Source organism: Pristiophorus japonicus, chromosome 6 (genome assembly GCF_044704955.1).
Source record: "Pristiophorus japonicus isolate sPriJap1 chromosome 6, sPriJap1.hap1, whole genome shotgun sequence".
In the NCBI taxonomy this organism is placed as follows: domain Eukaryota; kingdom Metazoa; phylum Chordata; class Chondrichthyes; family Pristiophoridae; genus Pristiophorus; species Pristiophorus japonicus.
In genome coordinates, this window is record NC_091982.1 from 97214592 (window position 1) to 97226935 (window position 12344).

Here is a 12344-nt window from a genome sequence, read left to right on the forward strand (position 1 = left end):
GCGCTTTACAGCCAAGGAAGTAATTTTGAAGTGTAGTCACTGTTGTAATGTGGGAAGCACGGCAGCCAATTTGTGTACAGCAAGCTCCCACAAACAGCAATGTGATGATTGACCAGATAATCTGTTCTTGTGTTGATTGCGGGATAAATAATGGCCAGGATACCGGGGATATCTCCCCTGCACTACTTCAAAATAGTGCCATGGGATCTTTTACGTCCACCTGAGAGAGCAGACAGGACCTCGGTTTAACAAAAATGTGAGGTTATCCTCTTTGGTAGGAAGAATAAAAAAGCAAATTTTTACTTAATGGTGAGAGATTACATAATGCTGCGGTACAGAGGGATCTGGGGGTCCTTGTACATGAAACACAAAAAGTTAGCATGCAGGTACATCAAGTAATTAGGAAGGCAAATCGAATGCTGGCCTTTATTGCAAGGGAGATGCATTTAGGGTTAGGGAAGTCTTGTTGCAACTGTACAGGGTGTTGGTGAGACCACATCTGGAGTATTGTGTCCAGTTTTGGTCTCCCTATTTAAGTAAGGATATACTTGCATTGGAGGCAGTTCAGAGAAGGTTCACTTCGGTTGATTCCTGATATAAATGGGTTGTCTTATGAAGAAAAGTTGAGCAGGTTGGGTCTATACTCATTGGAGTTTAGAAGAATGAGAAGTGATCTTATTGAAACAAGATTCTGAGGGGGCTTGACCGGGTAGCTGCAGAGAGAATGTTTCCCCTCGTGGGGGAATCTAAAACTAGGGGGCATTGTTTCAGAATAAGAGTCATCCATTTAAAACGGAGATGAGGAATCTCTTCACTCAGAGGGTCATGAATCTTTGGAATTCTCGACCTCAGAGAGCTGTGGAGGCTGGGTCATTGAATATATTTAAGGTGGAGATAGACAGATTTTTGATTGCCATGGGTGTCCAGGTTTATAGGCAGCGGGCAGGAAAGTGGAGTTGAGGCCAAGGCCAGATCAGCCATGATATTTAATGGTGGAGCAGGCTCGAGGGGCCAAATGGCCTATTCCTGCTACTATTTCTTATGTTCTCATGTATCATATAGGCTGCAGGGCTCCGATGCAAAATACAGAGACCTGATTGTTGTGCATACAAACATGCTTGTGCATACATACATGCTTCTGCAGAGATGACCAAATCCAGGGGCCTGAAATAGCATGGAACCAAAGAAAAAGGTGGCACAAAGTGAAAGAAAATCATTTTTTTTAAAGATGTAAAACTGGTCTTGGAACTTAGCCTTAACTAGTTCTTAGATGCATAATGGCCTAGTTCTGTGTGGCAAGTCCTTTCATTCACCAGCTTGTTGTGAATTTTTTTTTAAACAGTATTGAAAATAAGGGGATGGAAATATATAGTCCATCACAAAATGTAATCGAATCACTATTTCAGCAGTACCAATAACATCTGACAAGAAATGGATAATTTAAAAATATATATATTTTCAGTTAATGTTTTATCTTCCTTCTGTTTTCTCTCCCACTCACTTGCTGTGGTATAATTCCAAGGACACCAGCACCTGATTACCTGACTTAGTTCATATTGAACCATCACATCTAATACCAATTGTGTCTTCACCTGATGTCCAAGCTCTTGCATTTTATAGCAGATTATCAGAGATGATGTCATGAACAGGAAGCCTAATTCATATTTCTTCCCCCCCCCCGCCCTCCCCCTATCTCTTGTGTAGTGATCCTGTCACCAGCTACAGCACCTTTTATCCATTATCTGAAGAGTTGCGAATGGAACTGAATACTGAAATCATCAGCGAACATCCCCACTTCTGACCTTATGATGGAGGGAAGGTCATTGATGAAGCAGCTGAAGATGATTAGGCATAGGGCACTGTACTGAAGAACTCCTGCAACAATGTCCTGGGGCTGAGATGATTGGCCTTCAGCAACCACAACCATCTTCCTTTGTGGTAGATATAACCCCAGTCAGTGGGGAGTTTTTCCCCTAATTCCCATTCACTTCAATTTTACAAAGACTCCATGATGCCACACTGTAAAATGCTGCCTTGATATTAAGGGCAGTCACTCTCACCTCACCTGTAGAATTAAATTATTTTTATCCCTGTTTGGACTAAGGCTGTAATGAAGTCTGGAGCGGACTGGCCCTACTGGTGAGTGAGTACCACTGAGGTGGTGTCGTCGACAGTGCTTTTATCACTTTGCTGATGATTGGGAGTAGGCCAGATTGGATTTGTCCTGCATTTTGTGGCCAGGACATATCTGGGCAATTTTCCACTTTTTCGGGTAGAGCCAGTGTTGTAGCTGTCCTAGAAAAGGTTGGCTAGACGCGCAGCTAGTTCTGGAGCACGAGTCTTTAGCACAGCAGCTAGGATGTTGGGGCCCATGGCCTTTGCTGCATGCAGTGCGCTCAGCTGTTTCTTGATATCACATGGAGTGAATCAAATTGGCTGAAGACTGACTTCTTGACTGATGGTGGGGACCTCAGGAGGAAGCCGAGATGGAGCATCCACTCGCACTTCTGGCTGAAAATGGTTGTAACCGTTTCAACCTTGTCTTTTGCACTTGCTTACTGGGCTCCACCATCATTAAGAATGGGGATGTTCATGGTGCCTCCTCCCCCCCACCCCCATTAGCTGTTTAATGCATCAGGAGCAGATGGAATCCCCACTGAGGCACTAAAGTATGGCAGAGAAGCACTATTGGCGCGAATGCATGATCTCATCTGGAAGGGAGGCGTGCATGCCTGGAGATCTCAGAAATGCCGTAATCATGACCGTCTTTAAAAAAAATTTTTTAAAAAGGGGTCAAGTTTGACTGCGGCAACTACAGAGGAATCTCCCTGTTGTCGGCCACTGGGAAGTCACGCAAGAATCCTCAACTGTCTTCTCCCTGTGGCTGAAGAGTTCCTCCCAGAGTCAGTGTGGATTCTGTCCAATACGGGGTACAACGGACATGATCTTTACGGCGCGACAACGGCAAGAGACATGCAGGGAACAGCACCAACCCTTGGACATGGCCGCGTTTTGCCTCACAAAGGCCTTTGACACTGTTAACCGTGAAGCACTATGGAGCGTCCTCCTCCGTCTTGGCTGCCTCCGCCAAAAGTTTGTCGCCATCATCTGCCTGCTCCACGATGACATGCAAGCCGTGATGCTAACCAATGGATTCACCGCAGCCCAATCCACGTCCGTACCGGGGTTAAGCAGGGCTGCGTCATCGCGCTAACCCTCTTCTCGATCTTCCTTACTGCAATGCTCCATTTTGCGCTCAACAAGCTCCCCGCTGGAGTGGCACTAAATTATAGAACCAGTGGGAACCTGTTCAACCTTTGTCGCCTCCAGGCTAGATCCAAGACCGTCCCATCCTCTGTCATTAAACCACAGTACGCGTACAACGCTTGCATCTGCACACATTGAGGCTGAACTCCAAGTCATCGTCAACATCTTCACCAAGGCATACAAAAGCATAGGCCTTACACTAATCATCTGTAAGACAAAGGTCCTCTATCAACCTGACCCCGCCACACAGCACTGTCCCCGGTCATCAAAATCCACGGCGCGGCCTTGGACAACGTGGACTACTTTCCATACCTCTGGAGCCTACTATCAGCAAGGCAGACATTGACGACGAAGTGCAGCATCGCCTCCTATGTGCCAGCGCAGCCTTTGGTCGCCTGAGGAAGAGAGTGTTCGAAGACCAGGACCTCAAATCTTATGGTCTATAGAGCTGTAATGATACCTGCCCTCCTATATGACTCAGAGACGTGGACCATATATAGTAGACACCTCAAATCGCTGGAGAAATACTCTAGACACTGCCTCCGCAAGATCCTGCAAATCCCCTGGGAGGATATATGCACCAGCATCCGTGTTCTCGATCAGGCCAACATCCCCAGCATCGAAGCACTGACCACACTCAACCAGCTCTGTTGGGTGGGCCACATTGTTCGCATGCCCGACACAAGACTCCCAAAGCAAGTATTCTACTCGGAACTCCAACACGGCAAGCGATCCCCAGGTGGGCAGAAGAAACATTTCAAGGACACCCTCAAAGCCTCTTTGATAAAGTGCAACATCCCCATTGACACCTGGGAGTCTCTGGCCAAAGACCGTTCTAAGTGGAGGAAGAGCATCGGGAGGGCGCTGAGCAGCTCAAGTCTCGTCGCCGAGAGCATGCAGCAAACCAGACTCCCCACCCACCCTTTCCTTCAAGCACTCTCTGTCCCATCTGTGACAGAGACTGTAATTCTTGTATTGGACTGTTCAGTCACCTGAGAACTCACTTTGAGTTGAAGCAAGTCTTCCTCGATTTCGAGGGACTGCCTATGATGATGAATTGTCCACCGCCATTCACGATTGGATGTGGCAGGACTGCAGAGCTTTGATCTGATCCATTGGTTTTGGGATTGCTTTGCTCTGCCTATAGCATGCTGCTGCTTTTTAGCATGCATGTGGAGAGAATTAGACTCCACACTTATCAAACTCATTTTTCAGGGCCAGAGAGGTTGTTCAGCAGTAATTATCACCTATTACATCGTCAAAGATTCAATGACTCCTTATTGAACGAGCCCTAATATTCAGCCATTTTTAAAGTGAGAATAGTGGGTAATTTGCCCACGTTCAGGCCATGACCGTGATCTCGCTGCAGATTCAATCTGCAAATACTGTTGCAGCGCAGCCTGTGGAGGAGCAGGATATCACTGATCGCAACTTCCGGATTTCCGCGTTTAACTGCGCATGTGCGGATGCCAGAAGTTCCTGTCAGTTTTACCCTGTAATAACGGCGAGCGTTGACAGCATCGCCGTTATTAGTACAGCAAAATCCGGGCCAAAATTTAATTTCAACGATTACACGAACCATTCTGCCATATCAAAATCTGCTGCATCTTAATGTACATGTACTGATTACATATATCTTTTGCTTGCTGTCTTAAATAAATTATAACATATTTACATAATAGTAATCACTGACTCTTGGAGCTGTGCTATTTTTCTTTAAATGCAAATAATTCAAAGACCACAAAACAAATACCCAAATGCCTTCATAGTTTCAGATTCCCACCTGGGTAAAGGGTTGTCCATGTTGTAGGAATGAAGCTGATGGGCTGAATGGTCTTTACCCATTCCATACTACCTGCATGTTATGTTTCAGTACTGTAGGAGGACATTGTGCCTGTGCTGGTGTTTGTTCTTCATCTGCAGCCTTTCCCCATATCTGATTGTTATTTTTCAAATATTTATACAGTTCTCTTTCAAACTATGTTATAGTATCTGCTTCAAGAGCTATCTGTGGTAAACCATTCAATGTTCTAATAACCTTCTGTGTAAAAAAAAAATCTTCTAACTTCCCACTTTGTTCTTATGATAATCCTGAGTTTATGACCCCCTATTTACCAATTGGTTAACCAATAGAAACAAGCTTTTCACTACAGTATTTATCATCTTGAAGTCCTTTTAAAAGCTTGAAAACTTCCATTCGATTCTCTGCCCAATATTCTGTTGTATCATTCTGATGAATCTTCTCTGTATCCTTTCATAGCTCTAATATCTGCACAATGATGGAATGTCAAAAAAAAACACCTCCTACTATAGGCTAGCAGATGTTTTGTACAAATTCAGCACCACTTCCCTGCTTTGTATTTAATGCTCCTATATATAAAAGTCAGGATCCCATTTGTCTTATCACCATTACTTTATCTAAAAGTTTTGAGCAATTCCAAACACAAAATATATATGGGAGAGAACCATTTTTGACTTTAAGCTAACTGGTCTCTCCCGAAGGAGGGGAACCAAGGAGGAGAACCAATCAATTATCAATATTTTCTAATTGACTTTGGATCTTTTGTCCATTTCCCTGCAGGGAGTACGTAAGAAATAGCATAGAAGGAATATGCCATGTTAGCAGCTAAACATCACAAACCTAGAATTCCTCATGCCAAATTCTGGTACCAGAAGTGTGCCAGGGCAGGACTTCCAGCTGTACATCTTCCCTAGTGGTGATCCATCCCAGATCCCAGGGATGGGGTACAACAACAAGAAATTGCATTTATATAGCAGCTTTAATGTTGTAAAACGGCCCATAGAGCTTCACAGGAATGTTATTTGACACTGAGCCACATTGAGATATTAGGACAGATGACTAAAATCTTCGTCCGAGGGGTAAGTTTTAAGGAGCGTCTTAAAGGCAGAAGGGTTGAGGGAGTAAATCCCAGAGATAAGGGCATAGGCAGCTGAAGGCACGTCTGACAATGATGGAGCAAAGAAAATCGGGGATGAACAAGATGTCAGTATGGAGGAGTGCAGCTATCTTGGAGGGTTGTAGGGCTGGAGGAGGTTACAGAGTTTGGGAAAGGCGAGGGCATGGAGGGATTTGAAAACCAGGTTTAAAAACATTTAATTTGTCATTCTGGGAGCCAAGGTAGGTCAGTGAGCAAAAGGGTGATGGGTGATTGGGGATTGGTAGAATACAGGCAGCAGAGTTCTGGATGAGCTTAAGTTTATGGAGGGTGAAGTTAGAAAGCTGCCCAGGAGAGCATTGGAATGGTTAAGTCAAGAGGTAACAGAGGCATGAATGAGCTGAGGAAGTGGGGTAGTGGAGTGATGTTACGGAAGTGGAAGTAGGCACTCTTATTGATGGAATGTGTTTGTGGTCGGAAGCTCATCTCGGCGTCAAATACGACATCAAGGGTGCGATCAGTATTAAGCCTCAGACAGTTTCCAGGGACAGAATTAGAGTCAACAACGGAGTTTGTGGCGGAGACCGAAGACAATGACTTCGGTCTTCTCAATATTTAGTTGGCGGAAACTTTTGGTTATCCGATACTGGATGTCGGACAAGCAGTCTGTCAGCTTTGAGACAGTGGAGGTGTCGAGAAAGGTGGAAGTGAGAAAGAGCTGGGTGTTGTCAATGTACATGTAAAACCTGCTATTGTGTTTCTGGATGATGGCACCGAGGGGCAGCATGTAGTTGAGAAATAGGACGGGGCCAAGGATAGATCCTTGGGGGACTCCAGAGGTAATAGAGTGGGAAGAGAAGCCATTTCAGGTGATTCTCCAGCTGCAACTCCCTCCCAACTAGACAACAGAGGAGAGGTGTTTGAGTGGGATGCGTCAAAGGCTGCAGACAGGTCAAAAAGGATGAGGAGGGATAGCTTTCCATGGTCACAGTCACATAGGATGTCATTTGTGACTTTGATAAGTGCCGTTTCAGGACTATGGCAGGTAATTTGCATAAATGGGGTGGTTGCTTGCATCTTTCAGTGTGTACCTTTGGCATCTGGCCCAAGATGTGTATGTGTTGGGGGGCACAAGTAGGGATATCAGGGCAGCTTTTTGCCGATCTGTGGTGAGGGTTGGGAATGGAGAAGTAGGCCATTGCTGCCTGTGACAATTCTCAAGCTTTCAAAATTCTGACAATATTAAAGATCTGATGGCAATCAGTTGCATTGGGATTGACTGCTATTGGAAAAACAGCATTGTACACCCCATTTCTGCCACAATGCTTGATGCATACTTTCCATGGTGTAAAAGAGGCAGAGGAACTGCCCAGATATCTGGCAGGTGACATCATCCAGCCAGTGCCCAGCCTCTTGCATCGAGAAGAAGTATGAATGAGCACAACAAGCACTTGTCTCCCATCGGAATTTTGCCGAGTCAAGAAAAAGGGATGCACATCTGGCAGAAGAGTGTCGTGTCACAAATTTCACCCCACCTCCCTAGGTATGCTGTGATCCCACCCGCTCTGGCCCAGGCATATCAGCGGTCTCAACTATGCTCCAAATCCATATCTGTTAGTGATCAGTTAAAATACTTCACAAAATTAGAACAAATTTAAATATCCCTTAATGGGTTTATCTCAAAAATTGGCATGTTTGGAAATAGCTCCATTCATAAAACTGTAAACGGTGATGTTGTTTCAGTGACGTAAGTGGTTCACAGCTCCTCCACTGGCTGAGTTTATCCATGTATAACTGAGCCATATGGACAACAATTACTGCAGTTTAAATCCGTGTTCTGTGCTGCAGTTAGTTGTTCTCAGCGAAAGTGATGTTAGGGGCTAAATATTACCTACGTGTTCCTGAGTTACATCCGTAGAACCATAAAAATTTACAGCACTGAAGGCGATCTTTCGGCCCATTCTGTCAGTGCAGGCTTTTCATTACGGCAATCCTAAACTAATCTTTCTGTCCCGATGCCTCTCCATTGCCTTATATCTTCCTCTGTTTCAAGTATTTATCCAATGTTCCCTTAAAGATACAATGGTCTATGCCTCAACCACTCCCAATGGCAAAGCATTCCATGCTATATAATGACATTTTTCCTAAACTCTCTTCTTGCTCTCTTACTGACGAATTGAAATTGACTTCAAAGCGAAGGAAAATGACAAAAGGTGTATAATGGGTGGCAGATCCGATTATGGCCTATTTTACATATCTCACAAAGTTAGAATTAGCACTCATAGTTTTTTCTAATAATTTTGTTGGATAAAATTAATTATTTGTTCAAAATGTGTGAATGAGCTAGGAAAGTGATTAAGCCCAGAGTCAGCTCCTGCCCTTTTTTAAACAGTTGTGGTGTTCTGTTGACAAAAAAGTTCTGGCCATTTGAATTAAATACAGGTTGAACCTCTTATCCAGCACCCTTGGGACCTGGCCTGTGCCAGATAAGGAATTTTGCCAGACGAGGGGAGGTCATGTTAAATTGGATGGTACAGGTACTGAGTAAGGGGACATCGGAGCTGGCTGGCTTGGGGCTGGAAGTGCGGCAGAGAGATCGTGGGGGAGGGCGGTGGATCGCGGGGTCAGGCCAGCGATTACGGAGTCAGACTTCAATTTGTTCATGTCGGAGCGGCTGGGAATGGTGCCAGACTTAGGAGTGGTGCTGGATAAGGGAGTCCCGGAGAAGGGAGGTTCAACCTGTACCAATTTACAGCTGTGGTATTTGAGAATTCTCATTGTTCATGCTTTTAATAATGTGGTATGTCATTTTGTGCTAGTAATAATCAACTGAAGAATAAGACAATGATTATGTAACTGAATGAAATAAAAACGGCTACTGGGAGAATTAATTCCTGCAACAATTTTGTTGCTATTAAAACTATCAGTACCTACATTACCACAGTTATAGTTCTGAAAAGGAACAACAACTACATTTATTTTAAATACACAAACACTGATGCGCTCAGTATGTGAATTCTAACATATCTAATGGAGTTGTACTCCAGCTTAAATTGCTGCCTTTCGAAGAGGAGGGGAGGAGACTGTCGGAAAAATGTGCTTTAACTCTGATAATGCAAGGGTTCCTTTGTTTTGTCTTCCCGATGTGTGCCCCAAAATATTGTTTTGGTTTTAATTCTACAATGGAGCCCCATTGCTAGTTTGGTTGCAGATGATCTAATCGAGAAAGACTGATCATCAATATGACCCCGTTGCACCCTTGGTGGAGGGCCTTGCGATTGGAATTAGGATGGAAACAGGAACGCAGTTGTGATCCTGGCCATGTGCCTTTGGACCTTCTGGCTGCTTATTGAGGACAACAAACAGAAGGCCTCATTGAGGGGGGTCAGGTCCAAGGCCTACTGCTGGCTTCTTGGGGCTTCCCTGGAAATGGGTGCCCTTTGAATGTAAGTGCAGGGTATTGAGACAGGAGAGCTGGAAACACTCCCACCCACCTCATTTCAATGTCAGCTCTGGGCATGTGCGCATTACAGACCCAGAAATTGCTCTGCATGCCCCTTTGTACCCTGGAAATGCCAGGGCAAGATAACGATGGCATAGATCCAATGTAACAATTCTTCACCCCCACCTTTTCTCTCCATAGTATCTGTAAATGTGTGTCCCTCAGGTGCTAGGGATAGGAATGTTTGGGCCCTTGTCTCCTCGTGGATTTCAGTGAGACTTTAATTGGATTAAAATCACATTTCTAATTTGAATGTTCTTTGATGGAATTCATTTGTGAGATGAAACAAAAAACAAAAGTACTGGAAACGTTCAGCAGTTTATGCAGCATCTACGGAGAGGTGAATACATTGTACATTCATTGACTGTAAAGTGCCTTGAGATGTCCAGTGGTCATGAAAGGCACTATATAATTGCAAGTCTTTTAAGGTTTCAGCTGTGAACTCTTCATCAATGAAGTGATGCCAATATTTTCTGTTTTTGTTTGATTCTAGCTCTGCAGTATTTTGTCTTTTGTTAACCCTTATGTGACATTCTGTAGATTATCTCCATGCAGTTATATTATATTTTACTATGGATAAATCAGAATTAATATTACATTTAAAATTGGTGCCCTATTTATAAAAGCTATTGATATTTGATTATAATACTATTTCCTCTCCCCCCACACGTTCTTAATTCCTGCAGGTGATTCTGGGCCCAAGTTTCGGGCCGCGCCTGGAATGGCGCAGCCCCGAGCTGGATGCCTGTTTTTCGCGCCACAAAGTGCGCCAAAAAAAAACTTACAGATTCTTCGGCTCCCTGCTGGTCCTCTGGAGTCGGGCGCGGCGCAGCACGAGCTGTGGGGGGCAGAGCTCGGTCCCTGCGCTGAAAACAGTGCCGGGACCTCTGCACATGCGCGCTACAGTGGGCGCGCATGTGCAGTAGCTCCAGGTGCCCAAAACTCTGTGGGAGGGGCCCGAAGCACGCAGCCCCTAGCCCTGGCCAAATGGCCTCACTGGGGCTGCGTGCATAAGGCTGCCTCCCAGGCTGCTTCCTCCCGACACGACTCGAAACCCGCTTCCCCCAGCCCCCGGACTGGACTGGACCCGACTCCCGTTTCCCCCGCCCCCCCCCGGACCCGACCCGACCTGACCCCCCCCGGACTGGACCCGACCCGCGCTCTTCCCCCCCCCCCCCCCCCCACCTCCACCACCTGACCTGACCTCCCTCCCCGAACCGAACCGATCTCCCTCCCACCACCCCCCCCCCCCCCGACCCGACCCGACCCGCGCTCCCGACTGCCCCCCACCCCCACTCGGACCGGACCCAACCTGACCTCCCTCCCCCCGCCCCCGACACGAACCAACCCGACCCGACCTCCCTCTGCCCCCCCCCCCCCCCCACCCCCGACCCGACCCGACCCTCCCTCCCCGAACCAACCCGACCTCTCTCCTCCCCCGGACCCGACCCGTGCTCCCTCCGCACCCCCGGACCCGACCCGACCTCACTCCGCCACCCTGACCCGACCCACGCTTCCGACCCCGACCCGCGCTCCCCCAGACCCGACCCGCGCTCCCGACCCCGGACCCGACCCGACCCAACGTCACCGACCTGTAAATCTGGTGCTAGGGACAGGCCCTGCCCGAAGTCTTGGGTCCGGCCGGGCCCGGCTCGTTCAGCCTCCCTCCCACTTCTTCTTCCCCCCCTTCTCCTTCTCCTTCCCCCCCCTTCTCCTTCTCCTTTCCCCCCCTTCTCCTTTCCTCCCCCTTTCCTCCCCCTTCTCCTTTCCTCCCCCTTCTTTTCTCCCCCTTCTCCTTTCCCCCTTCTCCCCCTTCCCCTTCTCCCCCTTCCCCTTCTCCCCCTTCCCCTTCTCCCCCTTCCCCTTCTCCCCCTTCCCCTTCTCTCCTTCCCCTTCTCTCCTTCCCCTTCTCTCCTTCCCCTTCTCTCCTTCCCCTTCTCTCCTTCCCCTTCTCTCCTTCCCCTTCTCTCCTTCCCCTTCTCTCCTTCCCCTTCTCTCCTTCCCCTTCTCTCCTTCCCCTTCTCTCCTTCCCCTTCTCTCCTTCCCCTTCTCTCCCCCCTTTTCTCCCCCCATCTCTTCCCCCCCTTCTCTCCCCTTCTCCTCTCCCCCCCTTTCCCCTTCTCCTCTCCCCCCCCTTTCCCCTTCTCCTCTTCCCCCCCCCCCTTTCCCTTTCTCCTCTCCCCCCCTTTCCCTTTCTCCTCTCCCCCCCTCCCCTTTCCCCTTCTCCTCTCCACCCCCTTTCCCCTTCTCCTCTCCCCCCTTTCCCCTTCTCCTCTTCTCCCCCCTTTCCCCTTCTCCTCTCCCCCCCCTTCCCTTTCTCCTCTCCCCCCCTTCCCCTTCTCCTCTCCACCCCCTTTCCCCTTCTCCTCCACCCCCTTTCCCCTTCTCCTCCCCCCCTTTCCCCTTCTCCTCTCCCCCCTTTCCCCTTCTCCTCCTCTCCCCCCTTCTCCTCCCCCCCTTCCCTTTCTCCTCTTCCCCCCCCCCTTCCCTTTCTCCTCTTCCCCCCCCTTTCCCCTTCTCTTCCCCCCCCCTTTCCCCTTCTCTTCCCCCCCCCCTTTCCCTTCTCCTCTCCACCCCCTTTCCCCTTCTCCTCTCCACCCCCTTTCCCCTTCTCCTCTCCACCCCCTTTCCCCTTCTCCTCTCCACCCCCTTTCCCCTTCTCCTCTCCACCCCCTTTC